Source organism: Berghia stephanieae, chromosome 7 (genome assembly GCF_034508935.2).
Source record: "Berghia stephanieae isolate SIO BIC M18660-M18661 chromosome 7, UCSD_Bste_1.3, whole genome shotgun sequence".
Taxonomy (NCBI): Eukaryota; Metazoa; Mollusca; class Gastropoda; order Nudibranchia; family Aeolidiidae; genus Berghia; species Berghia stephanieae.
The window spans coordinates 12216025-12228336 of NC_088366.1; the positions used below are offsets into that span (position 1 = coordinate 12216025).

Here is a 12312-nt window from a genome sequence, read left to right on the forward strand (position 1 = left end):
GCTTTTATTTCTCAGTCCATCACACATATAATAAGTATATCAATTCTTGTATCAGTCTTTATGGTACGTCCCAGTTCTGGATCGGGATGGGTGTCTTCGACTTCCCTTGGGGGACTGGGAAGAGAGGTCGGCTTGAATTGTCCTCTCTACCCTTTAGTTTTTCCCCTTCCATGGCGTTTATCCTGTATTAAGACGGAAATAAGATTGCTACAAGGGGAAATTATTCTTTTGACAAGGTTTTTTTTTTTTTTTTCTCTCTCTCTCTCTCTCTCTCTCTTTATCTCTCTCTCTCTAAACCATCCCTCTCATAAGTGGTATGTAATTGTTAGTTATTCATTATGTATATTGTGATATATTGTAGGGATATGGTGCTTGCATTTTGGATATGATTTGATCGGTGTGTGCTCTATTACAGCGTGTCACAAGTTTTACAAGCCCTATGTAGATACGTGTTGTGTTCGAATGGTTATGAAATTGTATATATAAAGCTTTACATACTTGGCTCACTAAACAGAAGAAAGTTAAAGGAAATTGTGAATGCGTGTTATATTTGAGTAACCTGTATGAATTTCAGAATCGTATGTTATAGAAAACTAACCCACTTTGACCTCCCATAATCCATTTCTTTGCTGATTTACTTCATAGGTATTATTCACATATTCATTTCTTTCAAATATTCTTTGGGCTGATTTTATCTATTTAAAATAAATTTTTTAAACATGTAGATTATTGATTTAAATGCCTTTTCAACAAAAATTTATGACCACTGTTTGGTAGTTACCCATTAGCAGACTGTTAACGAAAAATTTGTAGAATTTTGAAAATTTGCCTCCAATTTCAGACCTGCATAAGCGTTTTTAAATCCTTAAAACCTATTGAAAATGTAAGTTTGGTGCCAGCCTTCGTAATTTGACGGATTTAGAGGCGTTGTTTAATCCGAGTGTGGTATTGATTTTTAACATGAATAATGGCAACTACTATTTTTGTCCTCTACAAACTACAATTTATTTTTATATTCAAGTAGGCAGGTCTGCCTTTAGTATATCTATTAACTCATTCGGCCCTAACACCGACTATATCTGTAGTTTACCAGGGTTACTTTTGCCCCATGCCTATTTATTACATTTTTCTGAGACAAATTATAGGTTTAGTGTCAAAGCTAATGTTTTTAGTTTTTACATATTAGTGGTAGTTGAATACAGCTATGCTTAATACAATTTTTCCAATTTTGAAAAGTAGCAAAAATCTCTAGGGTTGAGTGAGTTAATATAGACTCAATCTGACCATGGTGTAGAATTAAAAATTACACGAATAAAACCGTGAACTTTTTTTTTATCAGTTCTTTTAAAAGCAAGTAATCAGTCCCCAATGTCCCTAACCTTGAATAAATGATTTGTTATAGGTAAGCCGGTATACTTTCATTTGTCTGTATTCAGTGAGGAAATAATATGCATTTAAAATCATGAGTCGAGGTCCAAATTCGGCACCAACACTGTTGATGTAGTCGAGCTACGCATTGAGTCATTAGAAATATTTCAAGCTTTTAAAAAAAAACTTTCTATTTCTACAATTCATACTCAAGTTAGAGTAGAGGTAATAAATGAGAAGATGAAAGCTCATATTTACCATTTTTTGGGTAAAGAAAGGAAACGGAATTCCTCTCGCTGGGTGGGATACTGAATGCTTGCTTTTCCACCCATCTGAATTGCATTTTTTTTCTTCTATTTAGCAGCACCCTGTCGAGTTTATTGTAGTAAATGATTTTTTCTTTATTTTTTTGTTTTGTTTTGAATGACAACTTTGACATAATATCAAATTCACTGAGTGCATGCATTGAAATGTGAGGACGAATGTCATACGATTTAATCTACAATATATCGAATCCAAGTGTTACATATATATATATATATATGGGTAAAATATTCATTGTAGCTGTTGATAATAAGGAGAGATAATGGTATATCAAGTTGTTTTTTGCTTTTAAGAAATTAATATAGGGTAAACAGAAAAATGTTTTTTAATCATGAGAGGCTATGTGTGATATAATGTTATGTATAGCAGGAAAAAATTGATTAATAAAAGAGCAGCGAATTTAGAAAAGTACATTCTGGTGTTAGGGTTATGCGTCACAGGTTCTGTCCCTTTGTTGTCTCCAACACAGTGAACACTATTGTGAGGACAAGACACCTCCTAAACAATATTCTGTTGGGCTTTATGGTGTATAAGAGTGAAAAAAACAAACTCACCATAGCTCTATATTTATAAAATGAGCAAGCCACAACACAGAGATTCCAGTCCTGTGTGTGTAGGTCTTTGTTATAATTATTTGTTCTTTAATCAAGGGACTGAATTTGGTAGATGATGCATGGTTTGAAATCTTTGAAAATTATATCAAGTTTTCTTCCTGTAGGGGAAAAAAAAGTGATATTTTTAAGTCAATTTTTAAATTTTTGTTTAAGTAGACACTTTTCATTCTCCTTTCATAAAATAAAACGAATAATTATGTCAAAAGTGTTGGTAATGATTAAGTTTGACATTATTTATTAAACAATGAAATTGAACATAATAAGTTGTCATTTCTTCCATGTTGCGTCAATTGATTTCAGCACTGTGTATAATGTTTTTGTTGTTGTTATTAATACTGTTGCAGGATTTGTTAGTATTTTATGTACACATACAATTTTTCATTTCCTACCATTTTAATTTATGTCATCGGATTTTTTTTTTTTTGCTTTTTGATTCCTTGTGTGCGTTTAATGTCTTATGTCGCCTATCACAAACTACATATGATACTTTGTTTCTTTTCCTTTCTTTGCATTCCAGTTTATGTAACGTGATATTACAGGAGAATTAGAAGAAATATACTGGAGTTTGAATCTGACTGGGAGATGACTTTCTATATTGTGAATGTGTGTGATTATGGATGGAATTGGTTCAACACGCGTGTGCCTGGTTCTGTGATGATGAATGAAAGTGTGTGTATGTACACATGTTCGTATGCATGAGTTACAGTGAAGAGTGTGTAGATACTTCAGTATGGTTTGTTATGGTAATTTATGTGCAATGCTTACAGTTTCTTTAATGAATGATATTTTGTTTGTACATCTGGTTGTGATAAATTGGAGGAATGCGTTTCTTTTTCATTTCTGTCAAGTTGTTATAATATTTGTTGGGTTTAAAAAAAAAGTGGTGTAACAGTTGAAAAACGGATATTTATATTGTATTGTACGTTATAGACTTGCAATCATTTGCATATTATTCTTATTCATAGACTTGTTGGTATTATAGATTGTGGTGATTATTGAGAGGTTTATATATTTTGAGAGCGTTGCAGGCATACATTCATATAGAGACAAGAGTGCCGTAAACACAAACATTCAGATGCGTCAGATTTATTTCAGACTCTACCCCTGGGTGGGGATCCTGACCTCCCATAGTGGGCAGGGAGGTACATGCTGTGTCTTCTATCCCACCATACCCGTTTTCCAATTGTTTTGTCTTTGTCTTGGAATGAGATTACTTGGTTTTGTCCTGACCCTGGCTGGAATTCCTTGGCTGGGATGGAAACAGTCAAATGCATAGTTATTGTTTTGGGAGATGATATTTTTTTCCTTGTAAATCATCTCTCTGTTATGTATTATTATGTTTATTTTTGATGTATAATGTAAGCATTTGAGTGTATTCCTCTTTGTTGGATTTTGTGCTTGTGTCTGGATGAGACTTATAGGTGATCTCAAACTAAGTTCATTGATGGTTTGCTCTTGGAATCTGCATCTGATCCCTATTTGTTCCCAGTTCCCCTTTGTCTTCCTTTCTCTTGGGTGCTTTAATTGTAATTCTAGAACTTTTTACTATCCCATTTTCTTCCTTTTTACAGGCTCTGATATAACCTAAATGTGTTGCAAGCGCCGTAAAACCCTTAAAAACAGACTCTACCCAATACATAGGTCATTTGTTTTTCAACAAGACAGGGCAAGTACATACCTACAGACTAGTCACACTGTACTGCTAAAAATAAAAGATGCATGTTTGGAAATTTTCTATATCTATACGGCTTTGGTATAATCGGGCATTTTAATTAAACTTGGCATGTATTAAATTAGGTTTTGTGTGTATTGCTTGTTATTTTTTTTTTTTAATGTTTCCGATTTCTGCTTCGTATTGAAACAGCATAATACCTTTTTTTTTCCATTTTTTTTTTTTTTTTTTTCTGGCACCCTATATAATATGTAGGCCTCACCAGCTACTTGACTTTTGCCATGGGTAGAATTACCAGATTGTTCATACTGATTCCTTCTCTTTTTCTGTAATAATAACGGTCATGGTTGGTGGTTAAATTTATGTCAGAATGATGGAGGCAGGGTGGGTACATATTATGATTATCTCCCTTCATGTCCTAGTTTTTGTCAAGAGTATTATTACCTATATAATATATTTTGGCATTTCAAAAAGTCACTAATTTGTTGTAAGTTAGAAAGAATTTAAAAACACACACACAATAATAAAAAAACAAAAAACAACTGGGTAAATTAAAATTGAAGAGCCAATTATGACTGGTGAGGTCCCTATTTCATAGCTAATTGTTTTAATATTATAATGGTTACCAGCGATTCCAGTGAATTCACTCGGCCTTGGTCTGTAAATGGGTAATTATAAGGTAATGTCCTTGGAAAAACAAGATGATGTCTCGTATGCCAGTTAATGAAATAACATAGATTAATAATAATAATATTTCACAGGAGTAGCTCCTTGTTATAAACCTAATCAGATGATAATATGAGCTGTGGGAGATAAAAGGCGCAAGTTTAGAATGTTATCGTGATGTGATCATGTGATCGTATTAGTTTGTTGGTTAAATCATATTAGTACCTATACATTGTATGTGCATTTTTTATTTCTTGTTTTTGTGATGGCCATGAATGAATTCAAATATTGTATGATAATATCATTCAGCAAATTAAACTAATATTTTAAAGACAATTATGAATTCCATTAAGACTTGATTATTGTTTACAATTATGACTAATTCCCCCTGTTTTTATTTTTGTTTTTTTATTATTATTTTTTGTTTGTTTGTTTTATGGGGGTTTTTTTTGTTGTTGGGGGGGGGGGGGGGGGGGGGGGGGGTGGTTGTTTTATAAAAGCCACTAATTGTATTCCCTCTTGTCACTGGAACAAATTGGTGGTCCTGGGTGGGTTTCATTATTTTTTACCTCACACTCCCATTGTGGACAGGAGGTTACGTGATTACGTGCTGCGTCTCCTATCCTCCTATATCTATTTTCCGAGTTTGCTTTTTGTCTTTGTCTTGGCTTTCCAATTTGCCTTCTGTCTTTGTCTTGGTATGAGATTACTTGCTTTTGTCCTGGCCCTGGCCGGAGTCCTTGGCATAGTTATTGTTTGTTTTCCTTGTAAATCATTTATCTGTTACGAATTATTATATTTGTTATTTTGAATGTATAATGTAAGCATTTGAGTGTATTCGATTTTGTTGGATTTTGTGTTTGTGTCCGGATGAGGCTTATAGGTGATCTCAAACTAAGTACTTTGACGGTGTGCTCTTGGAATCTACATCTGTTCCCTATTTGAACCAGTTCCTCTTTGTCTTACCTTTTCTTTTGTGCTTTAATTGTAATTCTAGAACTTTTTACTATCCCATTTTCTTCCTTTTTACTGGCGCTGATATGACCTTAATGTGTTGCAAGCGCCGTAAAACCCTTAAAAACAAACAAAAAACAAAACAAACTTTTTGCTGGCGCTGATATAACCTAAATGTGTTGCAAGCGCCGTAAAACCCTTAAAAACAAATTTGTCCGCGGCTGGGAGGGAAACGGCTGAAGTGATACTAAGCTGAAACAAGATGTGGACTTTAAAAAGTAATGAACAAACATGAATATAACATGTTTAATAAAAGAACAAAATACCAAACACGGAACGTTTCGGGCTCAAACCCATTCCTCAGCCGACAAAAAAAAAAAAAAACTGGGTGGGGTTTCTGACCTCCCATAGCGGACAGGGAGGCACTTACAGTGTCTTCTATCCCTCTATACATATCTGTTTTCATGGTTGCTTTCAGTCTTTGTCTTGGAATGAGATTGCTTGGTTCTATCCTGGCCCTGGCTTGGAGGGAAACAGTCAAATGTATAGTTAGGGTTTTGGGAGAACATTTTTTGTCTTGTAAATCATGTTATTATTATGCACTGTATTATTTTTGTTTTACATAATATGCATGACTTGTAAACATTTGAGTATGTTCCTCTTAGTGGGGACCTGTGCTTGTGTCAGGATGAGACATTTAAGTAATCTCAACCTAAGTACACTGATATTGATAGTGCGCTCTTGGAATTTACATCTGTTCCCTATTTGAACTAATTCCCCTTTGTCTTCTATTTTCTTGGGTACTTTAATGGTAATTCTAGAACGTTTTACTATCCCATTTTCTACCTTTTTACTGGCGCTGATATGACCTTAATGACCTAGCGCGGTTTTAAAGAGGAGAATATCATGGGTTACAGTTCGCCGGCATATGCCGGAAATCCCGTTTCTTTTTTAGTTATTATAATAATTGCTAAAAGAAAAATAAATACTTTTAGGATCAAAGAATAAAATAGTTTTCACTCTGGAAAAGTTGGCACTCAAACGGCAGCAGTTTCTACTGGTGCTCACACTACTATGTTATGACGATCGACCCAATCAGCAAATTCCGTACCGCACTCGTGCACCGTGGCAAACTCACCTGGAAGCTTCGTCACAACACACCGCGAGGACGAGAGACGCATGCGCACAACCAACATGACGTTCTCTCTCTCATAACTTTTCCACCGGTGACGTCGCAGACTATGGGTGACGTCCAATCAAGGGACGCTACTCTTCCGCTAATCACATTCCCTATACAAGACAATGACATGATATTGAAAAAGCCTTAATAAATCGCAAATTATGTTTTGACAATGACAAACATTAATCAAATTCGAGTCCTCAGAATTAGTATTCGAATCCTCAATGCAGATTTTTAAAAAGATGCATTAAACTGAGCTAAATTTATATTTTATATAGTACAATATACAATAAACGTGCTCAAAGCATTTTACAAAGGGTCCCTAACAGCAACACGTGATATAAAGAACGAGACACGACGCCTGTTCGGCGAAAATACCTTTTTATTTTCAAACAGAGACAACGCAGTTAACGGCCAGGTACTCATTTTACACCTGAATATTGTGAGAGAAAGTGAGTATAGAGTCTTTTCCAAGGACTCAACTATGCGCTGAGCGAGGCTCGAACCCAGGACCTTCCTATCCAGAAGCGAGTGTCATACCACAAGACCACATAGATAACATGCAATTATTAACCAGGACCTTTAAATATGATATTGTATTGTGCCATCTTTTTTAAAACTTTCATTGGCACAGCTGTGACATTCAAGTGTCACCTCTCTCTCTCGCTCTCTCTCTCTCTGTCTCTCTCTGTCTCTCTCTCTCTCTCTCTCTCGCTCTCTCTCTCTCTGTCTCTCTCTGTCTCTCTCTCTCTCTTCTCTTCTCTTTTCTTCTATTCTCTCTCTATGTCAATGTCTGTATGTATGCCTCTCTCTCTCTTCTCTTCTATTCTCTCTCTATGTCAATGTCTATATGTATGCTTCTCTCTCTCTCTCTCTCTCTCTCTCTCTCTCTCTCTCTCTCTCTCTCTCTCTCTCTCTCTCTCTCTCTCTCTCTCTCTCACACACACACACAAGTGGAAGTACACGATATGCTAATTATTTACACGAATAAAAAATGTGTGTCCAAAACAAGAAATGAAATTTGGGGAACCCCGGGCATGAAGGGGTCATTAGTGATTTCCTTTTTCCGGTTCCTTTGAAGTCAACTTTAAACATTACTTTGACGACAAAGGTCACAGGTTAACCTTTTCTAATGCTGCAAGTAAATATGTGACCCATCGTCTCAAAACGGTGTATTATGTCGGGATGATTCAGGCCCTGAAATGGAAATTTAAAAAGAGAATGATAAGAAATATATACGAACTTTGAGTCTTTTATAAATAGTGTGCGCTTGGCTAAGACGCTCACAACATTGCCATCCGGAAGTATAACGGACCAACACACAAAACTATGTGTAATCTTAAACGTTTATAGTCTGGTTAATACAGTTTTGTGAGAATCCCGAGTGAAGAAGAATTTTTTTTCTGATCCCTCCCCCCCCCCCTCTTTTCTATCAATCCAGCAGTAATTGGGTGGATAGATCTGGCGGAAATTAGTTTGCAATAGACTAGCGTGCTATCCAAAGGGCAGCGAACAATTTCTATTGTCCTATTCACGATATATTATAGAAACCGGGATAAACTCCGACTCTATTTGATAATCGGTAACAAGTTATGTGCATACAATAAAACCTCGTTAAACCATCTCTCTTGTATTATAAAGAAGTTTTGCAGTAAATTGTGCTATGTTGATCGCGACCAGCACAAAGGTTGATACTTGACACAACGAAATAAATAATTAAACATCCCCCTACCAGAACATTATAAAAAAAGAGTCCCCCCCCCCCCAACTAGAACAAGAATACTGGGGATGTAGGAGCTTTTGGAAGGCCTCCCTTAAACTCTCTCGAGTTCATATGCATGGAAAATCGAACAAATTTGTTCGATTTTCAATGAGGGTGAACTCGAGAGAGTTAAAAAAAAACTCTAAAGAAAACAATAAATACTAAAAGAAACACGTAAAACAGAACAAGGCAAACGAATTTTCTTTATTCAATGAGTGAGGAGTGTGATCTACTAAGTTGTGGGTATCTAAGCCAACGCTCTATATCAATCGCCAAGCAAAGAACAGTAGATTTGTACACCTAGTCATCATTTACAGACAGGTTAGCTTATCATTCGACAGATTGGTTATCCAATGGATTAATAGTATGGGTAGGATAACGTAACTGTTTGCTTTAAACTCTGCCATAGAGGTTAATGATAATGTTATTATACTTTGTCGTGTGTGTTTGGATTTTCTCACCTGAAATCACATGACCACCGGAACAGGACATGTGTGACAAAAGCGCCATCTGTGTCAAAGTTATGTTGACTTGATCCAAGTTCTCTGACATCGACGGTGTCGAGAGTCGCGAGTGCTTTCGTACGAACTGTGGGCCTGGTGGAATAATTCGTAACGGATTTATGTGGATTACTTGTTCTATCTAGTGATTTTGCCAGGCAGGTAAGCTTTTAAAAACGCAACCCATGTATTTTAGGATATTGTTGTTGTTGGAATTTGCAGGTTAAACTCTCAGTTGATCAAGTTTTACACGATCTTGAATCTTGTCACTGTTGCTGACACACCGGCAAAGTTGAAAGTAAAGAGAGAACTCCGACGACTGGTGACCTAGTTTTGACATCGAACAAGTGTCAGATAAGATTTGTAACACAGTGCACTTCCTCATTCTTATTGTGTAATTGACACACATTAAGATTTTTGTTATGATTAAGCTTTTCAATTGTCATGTCCTGTTTAAAAATGAATTTAAACCACTTGTCAGTACTGTCAGTTCAGTCAGTATCAGTACTGACAGTGATCAGTATCAGTCACAGGAAACTTCTCTGTCTCAGATTCAGATGATCCGCGGTGACACACACTTACCAGTTCCAGTCTCATTTCTTCGCCTAGACCCTATATAACTGAATCTAAGACAAGCAATCATTGTCTTTTGTCTGCTGTTGACATTGGATAATTTGGCCGACCGGCTAACGATGACACACCCTCGGGGACTGTCAACACACTTGGGGTTAAAGGTATATTCTTTTTCTGCCTTGGGTGTGGTGGTAGCCTCCCACTCCCACACACATTCTTCAGTTCTTAACATCAGTATCAGTAGTTGAGTATGGTCATGGTTGTATGAACTAAAAATGGACTTTTGTAGCTGTAGGTGTACTGTGACTGTGACATCGCTGCTGCTGATTGCCTGGGTTGTGTAGAGACAAAGATACTTCTTTGGTAAGATTCAAATTCTGATTTCTGTGCTAGGAGTCCTACTAGGACAAGGATTTAAATTTTTCTCTTAATTATAATTAAGTTCAATATTTGTCTTTTATTTACAATTACAGTTGGGAGCGTAATTCAACACTGGACACTTGGGTATATATTTGAATTGTCACAAGATAATTCGACATCTGAAACTCCGGTGTATATGGTGTATATTGTCACTTTCTCCAGGTAATTCGAATTCAACACCCGAAACTTGGGTGTATGTTGTCAGCAAAGAATTTGACACCCCAAAAAGTTGCCTCTATATTTAAGTTTGTTTTTGTAGTTATTTGTTTTCTGTTGTCTTCGTCTTTTCGGCTGAAATTCCACATACAGGTGCCACTTCAATGACTAATAGTAAATATACTGACTTGATCACCTGGAGTCAAAGTCATATTTATCCAAAAAAAAAACCAAATATATATATATATATATATATATATATATATATATATATATATATATATATATATATATATATATATATATATATATATATATAATATATATACAGTAGAATTACTTTAAACCGAACTTTTGGGGACCTTCTAAACCATTTCGGTTTAAAGACATTTTGGTTTAAAGCAAGTTCCCGTTTTTCGATGTTTTTCAAGGTAGTAACTTTTAAAAGAAATTTGCTCATTTAATCGTATCATGGGTTTCCCCTTAAATGTAGTTGTTGAATAAATGCCGTCTTCGTAACCCCTTTAAAAATTATTATTTTTTAATTTAATATTTTTTTTTTTTTTTTTTGGTATGTTTTAAAAATATTTTTGGGGTTTTCGTTTTCAATTCAAAATTGTTGAAAGAGTTGAGTTCGGGATGCCGTGTTTTTTACTTATCTCCGTCTTGATCAACCTTTTTTTCATCGACTTCACATAGTGTTTTGATTCTAAACTCCAACGTGTAAGCACAGTGCTTTCTTTTAGACATCTTTTAGTAAAATACAAAGCTAAAGTAAGATCGAAAGTTCTTGTGCGATAATTGATAATGAATGATGCGCAGCTACTCAGAGGTGAAGTGAAATGGAAATGAAATGGAGTGTCAATGCTAAGCTGTCTACTACACACCCCTCTTTTGTTGAAAAGCCATTAGGTTCAAATGCCTAATTACATCATAGACCCCCCCCCCCCCCCTCCCCCCCTCTCACACACACATTCAATCAAAATGAAATGGCATGTCAATGGTAAGTTGTCTACCACCCCCCTCCTTATGGTCAGTTCCAAAGCATCAACACACGAGCGAGAACATCTCGCTTGCGTGATTCTACACCCCAACTCCCCCTCTTTCCTAATTTTTCGCCTGCCAGTCACCCGTTGTCTTCCTTTTCCAGTCTTCAATAGTGGTGCTGGCCAAACCCAAGTACAGTGATTGAAGTGTTTGCCTACCCCCACCCCTCACCCTCATCTTATACTTACGCTCTTTGTTTTAATATCGCCGGGCATTATTATGTGGGGCCACCTTCCCAAATTTTTGAAGAAAAATAGATAGAGAAAAAGGGAAGGTGCTCTCAAGTTGTTTCGGTTTAAAGAAAGTCCTTCTTAGAAGTATTTCGGTTCATCATAAGAATTAGTACAAAGATAATGAAGAAACTAGTACAATTTATTAAATTCTTTGCGGTTTAAGGTATTTTTCGGTTTAGCTTCTTTCGGTTTAAAGTAATTTTACTGTATATATATATATATATATATATATATATATATATATATATATATATATATATATATATATAAATCAGACTAAAGCGATGTGGAAGGACTTCCGTAGTTTCACAGCACCTACAGAGGGGAATTTTAATTATCAGGGGAACCTCCCTTTTTTATCAGAGGGGCGGGGGGGGGGGAACCCTCGAAAATGTCTTATTTTCAATAATTTTATCCATTTAGTATTTAGATTTGCAATCAAGATGCAGCTGTGAGACCATCATTGAAAGTTTTGTCATAGCTTTAGATATCCCAGATATTATCTGTATCGTGCAAAAGGAGATCTACAACATTGACCCAACCCCTAATATTCCTATCTCACTTACATTCACATCATATTTGCAGGCCAGAGACGCTAACACAATTATTTTGGGCTTTTTATCGTTGCTGTAGTGGACAATATTTTACTTTGGTTTGTGAGAGTATTTTTATAACAACAATGACAAGATACGCCCGAGTTTCAGGTGTCGAATGTCACTCCGTTTATCATAAAATAATGATATTGATAACAATAGTGGAGGTAATGATAAACCAAAAGATTAGTAGCTCCAATTTTATTTTTAAAATATCAAAGTGATAAATTAGTGACATTTACACTGGAGC

General features: G+C 35.6%; 1 protein-coding gene across 4 annotated transcripts in view; it reads left to right on the forward strand.

Annotated features, from left to right (window-relative positions):
• Positions 1–8548: 8548 nt before the first annotated feature.
• Positions 8549–12312, forward strand: part of LOC144976688 (protein phosphatase 1 regulatory subunit 16A-like) — a 51141-nt gene continuing 47377 nt past the window's right edge. The window contains exon 1 of one of the 4 annotated variants that reach the window (XM_078921029.1): positions 8549–9202. The gene's annotated coding sequence lies outside the window, so the exon portion shown is untranslated. The remainder of the gene's footprint in view (positions 9203–12312) is intronic. The other 3 variants (XM_078921027.1, XM_078921028.1, XM_078921030.1) reach the window with 3 other exon arrangements.